This window comes from Mastomys coucha, unplaced genomic scaffold (assembly GCF_008632895.1).
Source record: "Mastomys coucha isolate ucsf_1 unplaced genomic scaffold, UCSF_Mcou_1 pScaffold15, whole genome shotgun sequence".
In the NCBI taxonomy this organism is placed as follows: Eukaryota; Metazoa; Chordata; class Mammalia; order Rodentia; family Muridae; genus Mastomys; species Mastomys coucha.
The window spans coordinates 126393907-126414030 of NW_022196897.1; the positions used below are offsets into that span (position 1 = coordinate 126393907).

Consider the following 20124-nt stretch of genomic DNA (forward strand, 5'->3'; position numbering starts at 1 on the left):
TTTTGGAGGGGAAACTGGGAATGGAGAAATTTACATGTAAATAAAGAAAATATCTAAATAAAAAAAATGACTTGGAGTACATCTTTTAAACTTCCTCACATGGCTATTACATGGGCCTAAGGTCTATAAAAATGGATCATTTTGGTGTTCAGTCTCTTGTAATATCTACCGTTATACTTGAATGATGGTGTAGGGACAGTAATTAAATGACCTCAAAATCCTAGTGCCTCATCTAGGGGGTTGAAGATCAAAAAGTCAAACCTAGGCTGGCTGGGTAGCTCAGCATGAAAAAGCACCTGGTTCCCCAAACCGCCAACATGAGTGTGTTCTCCAGAACTTACATACATGTGGAAGAGGTAACTGACTTGAAAATGTTATACTCTGACCTTTATAGGTGCACCATGACATGTACAAATAATCCATTACAAATTAAGAAGAGCCAAATCTGAGCATGCCAAATTAAGTCAAGAAGAGCTAGGAGGAAATAAACCAATTCACAGCACTGTTCCTTTTCATTTTTTCTAAAATACAGATTTATCTGTGAGATAATAACAAGAAAAATAAAGTTCCCTTATTAAACAGACTCCATTCCACTGTCAACTCCAATGCATAAGAGTCAGCTTCAGTTTAGACAAGCTTATGAGTGGGAGAATAAAGTCATCAGATGTGTTCTAGTGAGAAATCATCATTCCATGTCTTCATTCCAAGCTCAGAGTGTGCGTGCAGCAATCTGCTGCTGACAGTATGTCCATGCTAATTTTCTTCTTTTTCTAAGGCAGAATCTTCACTGTCTAACCCGCCATTCTTAATATTGGTTTCAGCTTTCCTTAATTATATATAAAAAGTGTTTTCCTTGTTAAATACATTGCACCCTTTACCTTTCAGAACAACCATGCAATGATCATGTTGGCCTTCCTGCAGTTGCATAGTCACACATCAAGATCACACTTATGTTTCCCCTGACTGCTGCACATAAGCCCTGAAGGTGTCTCTGTGCAAACCTTTCTGCAGCCTGGTGTTCAAGCCAAGCAGGCAGCACAAGGTATCTAATGACCTAGAAACAGCCCCCCTGCTCTCTGCTACTCAAAATGGAATGTAACTGGGAAAATCAAGCTGAAGTATACACTCTTAATCAATTTTCTGATTATAGATTGGTATTGATAAAGATTTGAGGAGAATAAAATTGGACTTGCTCAAATTCTCCCTAACAGACAAAATATTTAGTAGGTAATGGACAATAGGTTTTTACGAACCTTACTAATCATCACATTCTCTTTATTTGTTAGAACCTCACTACTTTATCTCCTCCAGATCTTCCACTTTAAATCTATATAGCTTCAATAACCACAGTGACTATTTGACTACTGTATCCAGGATATACTTCATTACTTGTATTTTAAGTGCCTGTGATTCAGAAATTCCATCAGCAACCTGCAGTCTGTTTGTGCTGTGAGGCTGGGCCTCCTTAAGTAGCCAGTCGACCTCCTTCAGCTCCACTTTAACTCTGTAAGTCGTCTACCACTGTTGGCTTTATAGATGGATACTGAGGCTCTGAAGAGGCTGACTCATGGATCTAATATTATCCTTGAAAACCTAGTCAAATTGGAGTTTGTTATCAGAAGTTCCCAACATTAAAGAGGCCTTTAGAGAAGAGCTTTATCTTCCCTTTGAGATAGGTACCCTTCTTTCTTTCATCTGTATTCAAGTGGGCCTCTTTGTCTGTAGAAAAAAAAATAAGAGGAAGTTAAAATTAGCATGATTCATAATGCAATTACCAGTGCATTAATAGCAATGAACAAATGCATGAGTCTCCACAGTAGTATGAGGATAGATTAGCCAGTCAAAATCTACTCAGACCCTGGCGATTGACTATTTTCACAGAACCTACAATATAGAAACTTATTTCCGAGATAATGTAATTTTATCAATTAAAATACTGGAGTGTTTTAAAAAGTAATGTTTAATAAAAGTCTTTCTAAAGTACTCTCTAGACAGTTTGTACATCCATTCAGAAAACCCAAGGGTGTCATTTGAAAATGCAGAATTCTATGCAGTACACTTCCTTGGCATTTGTTTTTAGATTTTTTTCTCTCCATGTTATTTTCTCTGTGTTTGGATTTGCTTGGATTTCCTTTAGTCCTCTCCTCTTCCATGCTGAAATGGAGATAGCTTACAATTCAAATCTGAGAATAACAGCAAAGTGTATAGAGTGACTGGAGTTGTTTATAGTAAAAGTAAATGTTGATTACAGTCTTTGGGACAAAAGAAAGGTTATATAACTTTGGATTACTCAGTTATTTAAACACTACATTGATCACTAGAAATAAATCCCAATGTAAAAAAATGGTGGTAATATATCTAACAAGAAGAGGAAGAAGAGGAAGAAGAAGAGGAAGAAGAACAACAACACAATAGAAAGAAGTAAACAAGAAACAATATGAAGACTTTTTGTTAGCATTAATTTATCTTGTCCTGAGTGGTGCCATCTCCCCCAGATGCTTACAATGGTCTCAGTAATATCTGCTGCTGTAGAGGATGTCTATATCCAAGTCATTCATCTGGCTGACTAATTGCAAACATATCAAAAACACTACGTCCTTCACAACAGTTCAGGATGCCTTTGAATGGCATCTGTTCCAGATCTGTCTGAGAGGTTATTAGAAGCTCTGAAGTCATCTCAAGCTGCCTTCTTTCTCTGCTCAGTTCTCTTTCTCTTCTACCACACCTGTTTTTCTCAAGATCATTTCCTTGGAAATCTCCTGAGCTTCAATCTCAATCCCCAGAAAACCAGTCTTCTATAGCACTTTGTGCAAACCATCAGGACTTCTGCTTAGGGGGAATTATGGTCTAGTTTAAAAGACAGGTCACAGCAGTGCATAGTATAGGGAAGTTAACCTGCAGGGCAAATGAATATGTCCAGTTCTGAGTGCTCATCTTTTTCCTAATCCAAGTAGAGTTCGGAGAGTTGGGGGAGGCATGAAAGGCATCTCAGAGGAAGTTTGCAAGTGTTCTTTTCTTCCACCCAAGACAGATATAGGAGTGTTGCATAATTCAACAGAACTATGTTAAATCTTTGTATAGGTTTCTAACAGTGCATAAATGTTAAAGGGATCATATTAGTTGTTATTTCTTCCTGAGTCCTCTTTTGATTTGTATGCATATCACAGAACTACAATCTGTGTCTGGGGCGGTAGAGCCCTGTTCAGCTGAAGCCTTTACCTTGGAATGTTTTATAGCATTCACTTTAAGAAATGCACATTCATCTCAATCAATGATATTTTGTCATAATCTGCCTCAAGTATTTCTTCTGATATGTGTAATATTGTATCATCTTCATTCTCCATAATCTACTCTCTTAATAATGTTGTTTTCTCTCTCTTCACACGGATCATGATTTTCAAAGGAAGTGCTGAAGATTCATGGTAATAGCACTATCTCAGTGATTTCTGCTCATCTTCATGTAGTCCTACACATGTATCTTAGCACCCTGTCATCACCTAGTCTAGCTGACTTCAGTTGTGATTCTCTAATAATAGCCTGAGTGTTTTTAAGGATTTGAGGTTAGTTAGTTTGTGAAGGAGCTGTTTCCAGTCAGGAGAAAAAGGAGGTAGAGAAGGAAAGGAAGTCAATTTTCAAACAATTTACTGGAAACTTACACACCCTGGTGACCAGTGCTTAATCTAGCTGGCAACTTTAGTAGTCTTCTTGAAACATATACCTCACCCCTTAAACCACTTGCTTTGGTTTGAAATGGAAGTATGTCCCAAAAGTTTATGAAGGCAGCAATATTCATAGGAAAATAGATCCTAAGGGTAGGTTGGAATTCATTGGTAGCTTAGTCCATTGATGAATTCATTCTTGAACTGATTTTTAAAGGTGGTTTAAATGGAAGGAATTGTCACCTAGTTGAAGGAGGGAAATTGCTGGGGCATTCTTCAAGAGTGTACTTTGCCAGTATCTGAACATTATATCTCTAACATATCTTGGTCACTGTATTAACTTTTTTCTCTTATCATGATAAAATACCCCAACAAAAGGAAGATATTACTTAAGAAAGAAAGGGTTCCCTTGATTTCACTGTTCCAGTAAATGGTCTGCCCTAGTGGGAAAGGCATGATTACAGAACACAGAGCAGAAGGATATATTGTATGCACAATCATCAAGCACACATTTAATTTTAATACTCAATCCACTTTACCCTCTTTATTTAGTCTAGGATCCAGCCCATGAGGTAGTGCTCCTTACAGCCAAGGTATGTCTTCCCTCTTCAATTAATCTACATAATTACTTTTAAACATGGTCGGAGGTTCAGTATGGTGGTTTAAATAAGATATCCCATTTAATCCCAGACAAGTTCATGCTTGGTCCCCAGGTAATGGCATTGATTATAGGGGCTTAGGAGGTGTAGGGGCTATTCCTGGTTGTCAACTTGATTATATCTTAAATGAACTACAATCCAGAATTAGAAGGCTCACCTGTGGCCCTAATCTGGAGGCTGAGAGATACAAGTTTCCAACCTGAATCTTGGCATGGAGATCTTGAGACATAGTGGCTATGAATCCCAGAAGACTAAGATAGTAAGATCTACGAGTTCAAGGCCATCTGGGATTAAAGTTGTCATGGCACACACCTTTAATCTGGGCCACACCTTTTTCTGGAGACCTATATAAGGACATTGGAAGAAGGAAGGCTCTGCTTGCCTTGTGGGACTGAGCAACTGCTAGATCCTTGGACTTCCATTCACAGCTGCTGCTGACCTGTGTTGGGAGTTGGACTAGAGACTGTAAGTCATCAATAAATTCCTTTACTACAGAGAGACTACCATAAGTTCTGTGACTCTAGAAAACCCTGACTAATACAGGAGGTTTAGCCTTATTGGACAATGTGTGTTACTGAAGGTGAGTTTTGCAAACTTAAAGATTTAGGCCATTTTGAGTTTTCTCTTTCTGCCTTTTATTTGCAATTAAGGTTGTGAGATCTCACCTTGCTATTCTGACCACCATGCCTACCACTTCCACACCATGATGAACTCTTATCCTCTGGAATAATAAGTCCAAATTAACCCTGCTTCTATAAGTTACTTTTGTCATGGTGTTTTATCACAGCAATAGAAAAATGACACTAAGACACTCACTTCATCTAAAGAATCCATCAGAGACATGCACAGAAGTTTGAGTCTTATGTGATTCTTGCTCTTGCCAAGTTGCCAAACAATATTAATCAATATTAACAATTAGAGTCACCATGAATTACTTATTTTTCTCTACCATATACTTTTAACCATAGTACACAAGCAATAGAGCCAAGAAAAGCATAGTTGGAAAATTGTGGGGTGGTGACTTAACATAAACATTTTCCCATTGGACTCTTGGATATTTTGTCACAGTGAGTTAATATACCTTGTAAGGACAAGGGAAAGATGCTTTGTATACAGTAACTCATATTAGTCATCTCAGAACACTGATCTCTTTGGAAATAATTTCTTGGTATTCTGGTTTCTCCTGTGCTTGAGCAAAGAAGGTTTGAGAAGAGAGACCAGTTAAGTTAAAGAGATAAAAGAAAGAAAAAAGAAAGGAGAGAAAGAGGGAAGGAAAGAAAGGGAAGAAAAAGAAAGAAAAGGAAAAGAAAAGAAGAAAGGAATCAAGTGAATCTCGCCTTTGGTCACTGAAGTGGTGAAAGTAAGTGGGTGTGGGAAAAGTTCTGAAAAAAATTAGCTACACTGAGTAGTCATGAGAAAATTTATAACCAGTCCCATTGAAAGACTGGGTATGTTCTTCTATTCTCCTGTGTCCAGTCAGGCAACAATATTGGCCTAAGTTCCTCCCTCCTCTTCTTTCCACACATTTTCCATCTTGAAGTCATGTCTGCATCCTTTTTTTTTTTCCATCTTAGCATATGCCAGCATACTTCCTGATAGGTGTTGGTGGTTAGGTCCCTTTGTGTGGTGTTTTTCCATTTCTTTTTGTGTGTTACAGTGCCTCTCCCACACCCTCCTTTTCCAAGACACTTCACATGTCCCTCTCTGCTATTTATGACACGTAATTTCGCCTCATTTCAGCACTCCTCATAATACCTTTTATTAAAGTTGTTTAAACAGGCATTTCTCTTTTTCTCTAGATTGTGACCCCCCAGAGTGCAAGCATTGGTATCCAATTGCTATGGAATCCACTACAGTGCTTCACATAGAGAGGGCATTTGATAATTTAATGCTTGTTGAATTAAATTGAATAATTAAAATCCAAAGTAGGTTGGAAAGGGGTGTTGTTTGGAGGAGAGTCCAGATTGGGTTACCTGGATAGAAAAACATGTACTCAATTTTTCTAACAGCTTGCACCCAAGCTGTCATTAAAATTAAAGTCCTTTATTACACACTTTCATTGTTGCTGAAATAATACTCCCGTGCCTTGGAGCATGCTGCTCTTAGTTATAATTTTGTGACATCAGGCATCAAGCAGTTGGAAAATTGCATGTGCTGGTAATATAACTTTACATACACTATATCATTACAAATGAGAACATGGGGCCTGGGGGTAGGGATGTTCTGTGACATACTTTTCTGAGAAGAAAGAAAATTCAACTACACATTTTCGTCAAGCATTTTCAACTTGGAGCTAAACAGACTACATACATTTTAGTTGACTTCTCAGTTATAACAGTGCAATTCTACCTGGTACCGTGCTACAAATACAAACTAGTTCTCTTTTCTTTCCCCCCTGCTGTTTCTCACAGCCTCACAAACCACACATCCATATACTTACATGCAGAAATCATAGACAGGACCAATGGGAACACTTTTCTAGAATTCTGCACTGATGCTGGTTGTTGCTCTGAAGGTAAGTGCTTGTCCTGGACTAATTATTCTGATTGGAGCACTTACCCTATCGATTCCTATATTTGTCCAGTCCTGTTTAAATGATCATAGAGACCTCCATCAAGTGGAATTAAGAAAAAGGATACCTCATTCTGCTGAGATGAACTCAAATGAGCCACATATTTCAAGACCCTTCTAAGACTTGTATCCGAGGCGGAGGATGGTAGATGCTATGCAGGCAGTCCTCTTCAAACTATCTCTCATATGTAGCCCTGTAGTCCCCTACTTTGTACAATGATATAAGTACGTGGTTAAAATGGGCTATAGCGAAAGCTTTCCCAAAATGCTTCAACTTAAACTGATATAGAATTGTTTGAATTTCTTACTGAGGTGGGTTTTATTTCTTTTTTGCTTTATGATTATATACTATCATCTTGTTGAGAGAAAGACTCTTTTTGTGACCTTCAGTCAATCATCAATCAATAAATTCATGATCTTCTTAGCTCTATTTCCTGAGTGATAACATTTTATTCGAACTCCAGGCTGTTGCTGCTGCTGCTCATCATCATCATCATCTGATCATCATCATCATCCTATCATCATCATCATCATCATCATCATCATCATCATCATCATCATCATCATCACCATCAAATAATATCCAAACAAGAGTCAGGCAATACCTGATATGAGAGATCCAGTGTTATCTAAGATCTAGGATCCCTTGTTATATTTGACAGTTCCTTAGTTCCATCTTCAGTCTTGACTTGTGGTCATAGATAACACTGAACTCCAGCAGTCCCTTGTGTTTTCAAGGCAGACAGGAGGCCGAGTTTAACTTTTACGTGATCTGAAGACTTTCCTTGCCACTGCATTCAAAGCTTTTCTCTTATGTCTAAGATGCCTTTGCCACGTGGCTTCTTGTTTAGATATGTGTGTTTGCTTTTTAGTGTTAGTGGTAGTAATGAAGATGTGTTAATGTTCGTTTTCATTACTTTGTGGAGTTCAATCCCAGAGATATAGGCTAGGGAGATGCTCAACTGTTGTCAAAGGGTTCTCTTTATTAAGAAAGTAGAGAAGACCACATTTTGAGCAGTCAAAGAAAACACACACATAACACTATTTCTGTTTGATGCTTACATAATTGGGCATAGAAAGAGTGGGGAGAGATGCCTTCTTACATGGCCAAAATGTCTCCATGTTGTCAAGGCACTGTTTGGCTCACTCAGGAGAAATCACACGATCAAAGCAGACTGTTGTTTTTCTGAAGTACTGACATCTTGTCTTGAGACAGCATGTGTTTTCCTCACATCTGGAATAATAAGCACTGGCTATCTGTGTCAGACCAAGTCAAGATACCACAAGTTATTTATTAACAAGACTTACACCCTTCTTAATAGCCTTGGTTATTTCCTCCCCGGGGGAGAGGTTGGCCTCAAGGAAGTTGTCATTATTTTCTTTGTCTGGTCCAGAGTGTCTTTGTTCATGCTCAACTTCTAAGAGAAGGGGAGTTGAATTCACTTTTAAACCTGCAGGGACTAATTATCAGAACAAGACAAAAGAGACTTGTAATGTTTTCGGTGGAAGTGAGACCAGGGGACCAGGAATTGAGAGCTTCAACTTGCTGCTTGTATATACGAAAACTAGAATAGATCCCTGGGTTGCAGGAGGGTTCCAGCCCCTGTCATCCTGTTTTGGAGGAATACTTACAAGCTCCTAGGCGGACAACCTGCTCCTCTGTCATATCTTCGAGTTAAATTTTTCCCCGTTTCATTGTTGAATACAGTTTTTGAACTCACAGGTTACCAAAGTTGCTCCACCTGCCAGAGCCCCCAAATACGTGTTTTTACAAAAGAGACAGTGAGACATTGTACTAGCTGAGATAGGTTGGAGAAGCAGTACTTTGCAAGGGCCTGAGGACAGCTGTCCCTGGAGGAGTGGCAGAAGCACAGGTCCTTTCCCAGGAGTAAAGGACTCACTTGGATCATCTGATTCTGATCTCTAGCCATGCACTTATGACAATCTCAGTCAGCAAGCCTATTTCATTTGTCATCTGTAATAAGCTGCAATTGATACAGACTGTTTGACTCAAAGTTGAATGTCTACTGAGGCGATAGTCCATACATTTTAATAATCATTTTGAAACATCATCATCTGCTTTCTCCCAGATATTTTTTTTTACATTTCAAATGTGATTTTGCAAACATTTGTCATCGAATATGCAGGAAAGAGTGAGAAAAATGTAAGCAGCTGTTTATGCCACACTCTGATTTTTCCTTAAAGGTATGTAGAAAAGAACTTTGGTCTTTATTAAAGAGCCTAGAGCCCTTTTCCAATAGGGAAAGTGCAAAGCTAAGAGCCAGTTCACTAGGAGATCTGTGACATGAGGTCAAAGCAACGGTCCACGTCATTCTCGAATCTTCAGGACAAGTAAGATAAGGGTTACTAAGGAGGCTCTGTCCTGTCATCCCTCCATGATCTCACTTGAAACAAAATCCTGGCTGGCCTTATCATCCTCTCCATCCATGAGATTTCAGTTACGACTGATGCTGTCTATAGAGCAAGGACTACAGAACATAACACAACTCTCTGTTTCCCTATTCAAAACAGACAGCCATGTTCCCTCATCATTTAGCTCCCACTGGAACTTTGCATTCTTTTCTGCGGGCTGGTTTACTGATACAGGAGAGTCAGGGGATCACTCTTTACATTGCTTGGAAAGGATTTAGGCTGATCTTTTGAAATAATTTTTGGAAATGATTCAGATTCTATCCTATGACATCCTCGGAACCCATGAATAAAGGCCCTTAGTTGGGAATAATACAACAATATTCCAAGATCTCTTTAATATATATTGGCTTTGTTAGCTACTTTATAAAATATTTACCTAAAGTGCTTTTTCAGAATGTTTACTCTAGCCTATTTTATGACAGTTCAAGTCCAAGAATTATAAAGTATAGGTTTTCTAAATATGGAAACACTACGGAACATAAAAAGGTAAAGAAATTTTATGCATGTGGAAAGATACACCAGCATATTTTTTCTGATTAGTTTTTGACAATTTGATTCAGACTTAGACATATATGCAAGGAGGGAATGTTAATTGAAAGAGCTCTTCCATAAGCGCATCCTCTAGGCAAGACTTAGGGAACATTTTTATTTTTTTAATTAATGATTAATGTGGGAGGGCCCAGCCTACTGTGGGCAGTGCCAGCCCTGAGCAGGTGGTCCTGGGTTATGTAAGAAACTGCTTGTGGAGCCATGATGAGCAAGCAGTACAAAACATTTCTCTCTGGCTTCAATTTCAGTTCCTGCCTTGAATTCCTGCAGCAACGTCCCTCAGTGATCAAGTGTGACCCGAGAGTTATAAAATGAAATTAAACCCTCACCTCCCCAAGGTGCCTTGGTCATAGTGTTTTATCAGAGCAATAGAGAATCTAGCTAACTTAGGCAGCTAAGTACCAAAGGATGCATCTGCATCCTTCCTCTTTCTATGAGGGATATGTAGGTAGGTGATGGCGGACAAGCAGAGTCACAGTGGGTGTGACTTTCTGAGTCACAGAGTCACAATGAGATTTGCAAGGACTTGTAAAGAGACTGTCAAGAACTCACTTGCACATATTGTTTTCTTTTTAAAAAGGTTGACAGGGTTGGCCATAGTGGGAGACAGAGACAAACAGATCTGTGTTAGTTCTAAGTCAGCCTGGCCTATAAATACATAGTGAGACCTGTTTCAAACAAAACAAAACAAACAAACAAACAAACAAACCAAACAAACAAAAAGCCCACAACTACCATCACAAAACAAAATAAAACAAAAACCTAAAACAAAACAAAACAAAAACAACAACAAAACTCACACCAATTATTTATCAGGATGGTGGCATATAGAGACAGTTCATTTTCTTTTTTTATACTATACTATATACATATTAAAGTCACTTTTAAATCAATGTTAACTTTTAAAGGTATCCATGCTGTATTGTCTTTTTTATTATTATTAAAGATTGTAGGGTGTTTTTGTTTTTGTTTTTTTTTTTGTTGTTTTTTCAGATGGTATTTCACTGTGTAGCTCAGGCTAGTCTCAAATCTGTTGCTATATTTCTGCTTCAGCCTTATGTGTGCTTGTATGATGATATAACCTACTATTCCTGATTAAATATTTTATTTTAAAATTCATAAAACTTGTTTTAATTCATTTGTGTTCTCAGCTTCTGGGTTGCTCAGCTGACCCAGCACAGGCTGTGAACATGTGCCTAGCAGTGGCTTTTCCTATGTGTTTTACTTGCAGAAAAATATGTATACCCGCATTTGTTTGAATTGTATATGTATGTATTTACCCTATTTTATACACACTTGGCCCATTTATGATAAAAATCAAACGAATACCACATTGCTCAATTTCTTCAGTTTTAACAAGTAAGAAAAGCCATTTCCGTTTAAAGGCAATGCATAAAAAAATGCACCTATATATGCCTCAGTGTGCAGTGTAAGATTTCCCTGATATCTACATCAAGAAATATTTCACATGTCGTAACTCCATATTTCTAAATCACAGCACAAAACCATCAATATGAACAATCATGACAACATGCTTTCTCCAGAAGCCAGGAACCATATTGCTGTAGGCTCTAAGAAAAGCCAGTTAAGGTCTCGGCTGCCCAGGAGGATTCAGACGGGATTAGTAAAGTATCTCTGATCCAACCATGACCAGGTGGGCTAGAGTTAACTACTTCAGTTAGTAAGAGACCCTTTTCAGCAGCTTCATGGAAGGACATGAAGAAGGGCTCTGCGGAGAGAGCAAACCAACACCTTCCAGATCATAAGCAATGTCAAAGCAGTGCGCTGTCCCTTAGAAACGATGCACCTCAAGCAAAACGCAAAAAGAACAAATAGAAAGTACTTGAATGAAGATGTGAGTGGATTCATGGAGTACCTGAAACAGAGCTCACAGGTGCTTCACAATGGAGAGCTGATAGCAGCCGATAGCGGGGAAGTAAGGGAAGAAATTGGAATGGAAGGAAGGTGGATGAAGAGACAGGTGGCAAAGAAGAATGCAATGGTATGTTTCCTTGTCAACAACCTGGCCATAGAACTGCTGACTGCCCAGCTGTACTAGAGTCAGGACATGGCCACCGGCATTTGTTACCGCTGCAGGTCCACGGAACAGGAGATGACAAAGTTCAGGGCTAATGTAGACCCTGCACTTGGTGAATTTCCTTTTGCAAAATGTTTTGTCTTCAGAGAAATGGGGCACCTGTCCAGATCTGACTCTGATAATGCCAAAGGAGTCGATGCTGCTGGTGGCAGCTGTAAACTCTGTGGCTCCGTGGAACATTTTAACAAAGATTGCCTGAAAATCAGAGTTCAGATTGGATCATCGCAGTTGGTTGCTGAGCAGAGGAAATGAATGCAGACTATGAAGATGTTCTGGATATGCCCAAACTGCAGAAACCTAAACCAAAAGTACCCAAAGTTGTTAATTTTGATAAGAATTGGTACAGTTATTAATTACCACCTCAAGTTTACTTTCCAAAGTAAGCCTTTAGAAATTAAAGCTGGACGCCTCTGAACAAGCCTGTGATAGAGACAGCACTCTGACCTTGATGGCGCAGCTTGCCTACAATCTGTGGATCAAGGAGTGTAGAGTGTGATTAATTATACTTTCTAGACATGTGTGTGTGTGTGCTTGTGTGTGTGTGTGTGTGTTTGTGTGTGTCTGTGTGTTCATGTTGTCTGTCTGTCTGTATTTGAAATAGATTCCTATGTAGCCCAAGTTGATTTCAAACTAATAGCCCTGCTTCAGTGTCCAGAGCACTGAGATTGCAGGCGATGTGCCTAAGAGCATATTTTAACAAATGGAACTTAGAAATAACTAAGTGCCCCTACACCTGATTGTAGCAGTCATTGTTATAAATGTAAATTATGAATCAAAATTGACCCCTAAACATAGCGCATGCCTTTCAGCTTGTGAATAAATAAATATTTTGTTATATGTTCTTAAAAAAAAGAAAAAAAGAATAAAAGAAAAGCCAGTTAAGCTGAGGCACAAGACAAGAACTTTAAACTAGCAACTGTGAATATGTTCAAGGACCTTAAGAAGGAATGTCAAAAAATGCCTTAATAAGGACTATAAAGACACAAGTAGTTGAATGAAGTAATGAAAACAATTCAAGACATGAAAGTAGAATTTAAGGAAGAAATTGAACCACTAAAAGAAAAAAAAACACAAAACTGAAATAAAACTAGACATGGAAAAGTCAGGATGCCAAATTAACAACACAGAGGTAAGCCTCAGCACCAGATTGAGAGTCCTGGAAGAGAGAGGCAAGATAGAAGAAATGGAGAGCTTAGTCAAAGAAAATGTTAACTAGGAACTCTAGTCACAAAACAGCCAGCAAATCTGAAAAGCCAGCACTATAAAAAGAAAAAACTTGTGAAGAATAGGTACAGAGAAGGAGAAACAAAGCACAGAGTGTATTTTCAACAAAATTATAAAAGAAACATTCCAAATTCTAAAGATGGAGATGCCTATCAGGTACAAGAAGCAAATAGAACAGCAAATATGCCCAGAAGAGAAACTCCCCACAACGCATAGTAACCAACACCACCAAACATACCGAACAGGAAAGGATGTTAATAGCTGCAAGGGTAAAGGCCCGGGCCACATGGAAAGGCAGGGCTAATAGGACAACACCTAACTTTTCAATGGAAGCTCTGAAAACAGATGGGCCTGGATAAATGCTCTACAAGATTTTAGAGACCACAGATTCCAGCACAAACTACTATACTGTCAGTCACAAGACAGAGAAAGGAAAACATTCCACTTAATAAACCATAAAAGAATTTAAGCAGTTTATGTTACCAATCCAGAAGGTCCTAAGAGACAATTTTAACTCTGAAGAAAAAGATCACTGCACTAAAGAGGACACAAGGAATAAATATAAGCTGGGCAGTGAATCAAAAGGGGGCACCCACACCACAACACAAAATAATGGGGATCAACAAACAGTGATTACTCTCATTATTAATCATCTCAGTATCCCCAATAAAACACACAAAATAGCAGACTGAATTAGAAAATAGGATCCAGCTCTCTGCTACATCTAAGAAACACATTTTATCATCAAAGACAAACAACACCTTAGGAAGAAGATGGAAAAAGGTATTCCAAGAAAACATACCAAGAATCAAGAAGGTATGGCTATTGTAATATGTGATGAAATAGACTTTAAATCCAAACTAATCAAACAGATAGGAAATATATTGCATACATATTAAAGGAAAAAAATCTACCAAGAAGATATTACAATCTAAACATTTACACATAAAACATAGGGGCACCCAAATTACTTAAAGAAACACTACTATAGCTAAAATTACATATTTATCCTAGCCTTTTCTTCCTCATAATATCTCATATTAGACATAAAAACTAAATAGAGAAATTCTGGAATTGACATCATAAATCAAATGCACTTCCCAGACAAGTAAAGAGGATTCCACTAAACACAAAAGAATATATTTTTCTCAGAAACCCATGGAATGTCCTATAATAAGGACCATGTATTATGATGCTAAGCAAGTATCAACAGATATTAAGAAAAGTTAAATAACACTCTGCATCTTATTTAACCACCATGGAAAGATTAAAACTAGCCATCACTAACAGTAAAAACAACAAAGTGTACAAACTCATGGAACCTGAACAATTCACTACTGAACAAATATTGGGTCAAGACAGACATCAATAAGAAAACTAAAATTTTGAATAATTAAATAAAACCAAAAACACAGCATACCCAAACTTATGGAAAACACTATAGGTAGCTTTCAGAACCAAGTTCATAGCACCAGTGTCTACATTAACAAAAACGTGAAAATACAAAAATACGAAAATACAAAAAAAAAAAAAAAAAAAAAAAAAAAAAAAAAAAAAAAAAACACTAAAGAGCTCTGATTTTCGTAACTTAATGACATACATGAATGCTCTGTAAGAGAAAGAAAGAAACAAGGAAGGAAGGAAAGAAGGAGGGAGAGGGAGACAAACCCAAAAGAGAAAGGAAAAAAAACTGAAAATTGATTTAGTACAAGAGCCAGCTAAACCACACTCGGCCCTATATCCAAAGTATTCTACATCCTGTTATAGATACTTATACATACTCATTGCTGCTCTATTCATAAAAGCCAGGAATTGTGGACAGCCCAGATGTCTATCTACTGATAAATGGATTGTTACAAATGTGGTATATTTACAGAACTATATACTTTTCAGCTGTTAAGAAAACTGAAATTTGCAAGTAAATAGATGGAGTTAGAAACAATTATCCTGAGTGAGGTAATATGGGCTCCAAAAGACAATTATTGCATGGTTTCCTCTTATAAGTAGATGTTAACTTTAACAATTTTGATGTGTGTGTTTTAAACCAAATAATCACAGAAATTTGGTACTTAACAAAACACCAGAGGTTGAGGAGAGGGTCTTTCAAGGAAGGGGAAATAATATATACTTGTTGATTCTTTAGCAGTATATATGTTGCTGCTCTCTTCCACACAAAGATAACAAGATATTGCCAAGAATATATGTTATTCACTACAACCTGATAGTAGATCCTATTCTAAAGAGACTACTTTCTTATCAAACAAAAATTGAACTGGAATATGCTACCAGAGAAGAAAAGTAATCATCAATATCACCCAGACTCAAACCTTGTGACCTTCAACAGATACCTGTCTTCAAGGTATAATAGTGGCACAAATGTTACAGGAGTAACCAACCTCTTTAAAAAAAAAACTGGCATAATAGTGGCACAAATGTTATGGGAGTAACCAATAACTTTATAAAAAGAAACCCTGCATTTAAAGGCCTACTCTATGGGCTGGATGAAACCCAACCCATACCTGACATGGGTAACATTGCCAACTACATGGATCATGGGCCTAGGGGGAAACCTACTATCATTTACTCTTCTACAGAAACATAGTGATAAAATGGGCCACAATGACATACTGCTATACCCATAGATCAGTGCACCACTGGCCCTCATCCAAGAAGCCTCTTCTTGCAGTAGGTTGGAATTAGTACAGACACTCACAAACTGACAGTGTGCTGTGGATGGGACACTTATGGACATACCATTTAGGACTGTGTGCTCCTCAAATCCCTTTAAGGCTCAGAGATCTAGGAGGGAGCCAAAAGATTGAAAGAGCAAGATGACTTCAGGGAAGTAGTTTCTTCTAGACACAAATGGACTGATGTATATATGACATCACAGAGACAATGACAGTGTGCATAAAACCTGCAAGGGTTCAAATCGGGCAAAATCCAGGCACTGAGCAGGGAAAGTGGATTTTCATCCCAGAGAAGCTATTTGTAGTTGATACCTGCTGTGAAAGGGTGTATTGGCCACACTCCAGGGCAGGCCTGATGCCCAGTGGGATAACACAAAACACATTCCATTTTTTAAATTTTAAATTTTTTGGAGAGGTTTTTGTGTTGTTTTCATTTGTTTGGGCATTTTTGTGTGTGCTATTAGTATTTCATTTGTTTCGATTTCCAAATTTTGCTTTGCTTTCTTTGTGTTTTTGAAGAGAGAAAGAACATGAAGTTGAGTATATGGTAAGGTTTGGAGAATGTGGGAGGAGTTGGAAGGAAAAAAACATGAACAAAATTTATTGTATGAAAATATTGTAATGAGAATATTAAAATCTATAGATTTACCATTAAATAGATTATATTTGAAAAATATAGTAAAGCAAAAATAACATTATGTAAATATAGTCATACTTAGTATCATGCTTAACTTTTTAAATATTTTAAGTTAAAATATACTCTAATTGAAATCTGAATGACAACTATTTGTCAGATTTTTATTGCTATCATGATATGTATCACATAAACTTGCGGAAAGACATATTTTAAAAAATCATTCCAGAAGATGTATTCTGTCACGATGGTGATGGTATGGTGGGACAGCTCACACTGTGGTAGCCGGGGGAGGGGTGGGGGGGAGGGAGCAGGAGCAGGAGTGGGAGAGAGAAAAGTAGCAGGGAGAGTTCTGGATAAGATACATGCTATACGAATCACACTGAATGAATTAACTCTTTCCTCCAGCCAGGTCCAACATCCCACAGTTCTGTGCCTTCCAAATAAGCCCATTCAGAACTCAAATCTATCATTGGATTGAATGAAATAGCACATTAGGTACAACCTTTAGAATCTAATCTCCTCCTAAAATCTTATCAGCTGACAACTGAGACCCCATACAATGGAGCCATTTTATACTCAAGCCATATCATACACTTAGGGATCTAATGTGGGGAGCTAGTTATTATCATAGTATGGTGGTCTATGTATCTGTCACATCTAATTCATTAGAATACTGGTTTAGTATTAAATCACCCTGTATTAGTTCATGAATACAAAATTATTGGCTTTGAATTTGTCTGCATAAATTGTGGTCACACAGACATATATTATTATAGAAAATGATATCCCCCTGCCAGCTCCTTGCCTGCAAGTCTAGGCAAGAGGAGAGAGGTTCCGGTCCCACCAAGGTCTCTCTGGGGCTGAGCAGGATGGTGAGTGACAGCCCAAAAGAAACACACAGAGCTGGGAGCCTTGTCAAAGCAGGAACTCAATTTTATGGCATCATCTTACCTAAGTTCGGAACATAGGGAGGGGGATTTTTGGTGGGGTAAGATGATGTAGGAGATGGGGAAGGGTGATGGGGGTATGGAGTGTCTGACAGGGCCAATGCCAAAGCTCTACCTCAGCAACGGTGGGACAGAGGCAGGGCGGATAGGAAGTGACTGAGAAGGGTCTCAAAACTCAAGCCAGGCTTGGGTTTGTCCTCAAGGCCCAAACCAGGGCCAAAATGGGGCCCAACATCCCCCTGACACAGATACACACCAATACACAGAGAGAGAGAGAGAGAGAGAGAGAGAGAGAGAGAGAGAGAGAGAGAGAGAGAGACAGACAGAGAGACAGAGAGACAGAGAGAGAGACAGACAGAGAGAGACAGAGAAACAGAGAGACAGAGAGAGAGAGAGATTGAGAGAGACGAATTCTTTTTCCTACTGTATGATAAGAATCTTATTCCTGTACCCTGCTAGGTTGCTTCTATTCTTGATGATTTCATTGCATTCATTATTTTGAGCTGAATACTGGTTAGGTATACTCTTCAAAGATTAAAGTTGTTTATCTGGGTATGAGAAAAAAAATTGATGATCTGCCAAAAAGTCTCTTGTTCACCAGATAAAGCTTTTCCATCAAAAGAAAGAACCAGATATGTGAGCATTTTTCCTCCATGTATCACACCACCGTGGAGTCATTAGAGCAAACATCTGCACCTGAAAACACTTTTCTAGGTCCAGATGCAGTGAGGGCTTAGAATGTTACTTGAATTTAGTCACCTTATATCCCTGAGTTACAGCAATGTCCTAGGTTTATTTCCCTGTTGAAAATACATTTGCTTCTTCACTTTCATTTTTTTTATCTGCACAGCACTATCCTACCCCTCAGATGGGCCTCTTACTTATTATAATGGTGCACATAATGAGTTGTAGCCAAAAAGCTTGTTGCCTTTGGGATAGAAATGTTTGCTTATTAATAAATGTCAACATCATAAGAGTACAACATAAAGCTGGTTTGGTTTTGAAGAAAGTGTTTTTTTTCTTCATCCATCCATAGGAAAGTACCTATTGATCACCTATTTATGTAATGTGTCATTTCATCTTTCTTGTGGCAAGGGACACAGAGATGAGATCTGCTTGATGTAAAGAAGTAGTCCTGAAGATGTGAGCTAAAATTTTTCTTGGTCATGTAATAGCAGTGTGATCTTGGGACCGTATCTTCTACCATTTATTTACAGTTTTGTGTGTGTGTGTGTGTGTGTGTGTGTGTGTGTAAGAGAGAGGGAGTTGGAAATAATAACTGATGTGTTAGAACGGTGAGTCGTGTCAGAACATACCACACACTAGGCTCAAACAGTTCCACATGTAAGACGTTTAATTGACAGGGAGAGAGAGAGAGGGGTCAGTAGCGGAAAGAGAGGAGGGAGAGAGAGAGATCAATGGAGGAAATGTTCCCCGTGTGTGTATATATATATATATATTGGTTCTGACGTAGTGGCCATAGGTAGAGGTGGGAGGTGAGCCCAATGGATTCTGGGAATATGGTGGCTGTTGCCCTGGCAACAGGTCTGTGAGACCCGCCCATGCGACACCACAGGCTTTGGATGCCCTGATGCTAACAATAACTATGGTGTTAGGTTACTGTGTTAATTACAAGTTAAATATTTGGGATTCTTCATATAGTACTACATAAAAGCATGGTGACATCAGTAATAGCTCTGATTACACAGAACCTAGCACCATTGTACTTACATTAATAAGACCTTGACTTTATTAAGAGTAAACAACATACCTAGAGGGGCAAATGTTTGAAGTAATTCATTTAATATACAAATGCTTTATTTTGTTCCTCATGGAGTATTTTCTGGTTATTGCTTCTTTCATTACTTTACCATCGATGAGGTTTTCCGTCTAGTGCTTTATCATCTTGTCCTGTCAGAAAGCAGCTGCTTCACTTCTCAGGACAGGCCAGCCAAGGCTATACATAGTGAGGTCCTTAAGAACAAAACAGCAGTGAGGAAAGAGACATAGAAGTATAGTTTCTCATATATTAGAATCACAGAGAAAAAAAGAAAGTAATCGAAAAACAGGTTTAGATCGCCAGCGGCTGATGCTAGTAATGCATCCTGAAAGACCCTGAGCTGGGTCCCTCAAGTTGGTACCATTGTAGGGTGCAACATGACTTACTGTAGAAAGATCATAAAGTGGAAAACGGGAGCTGAAGCCAGTGGTCCTGTGGCAGAGGATGGCTGTGGCAAGGCTGAACTAAGAAGAAAAACATGATGTTTTTCTTCCTCCTACTGACAAACCTATTTACCAAAAAGCCAGATGTTACAATGTTGCATCACAGTCCCAGCTCTAAAACTACACTGTCCCAGCTCTAGAACCACACTGCCCTGTTGAAGCTGCCTTCAGCTACACATGAACGGGGTCTTCTGGAAGAGGAGTAGGAGTCTAAGAGAATAAAGGGAATTTAACGGCGAGGGGAAATAAAAAAAAATGGGACCCAGGCATGGTTCTGCTTTTGTCCAGAGTGTATTATTCAACTGAGAAAATCAAGCTGGCAGGCCAAACCCCACCCTCAGTCAGTCAGCATTCCGTGGCCCAATCAGCATCTTTATCTTCCGTCTCTGGAGGCGGGCATAGCTGTTAGCAGGAACCTCAAGGCAGAGAAGTAG

The 20124-nt window shown here is 38.5% G+C and overlaps 1 protein-coding gene and 1 pseudogene across 12 annotated transcripts in view; both read left to right on the forward strand.

Moving 5' to 3' along the window:
- The window catches only part of Macrod2 (mono-ADP ribosylhydrolase 2), a 1944357-nt gene that overhangs the window by 688142 nt on the left and 1236091 nt on the right, over positions 1-20124 (forward strand). The window lies entirely within an intron of this gene.
- On the forward strand, positions 10664-14709 carry LOC116091029 (annotated as a pseudogene).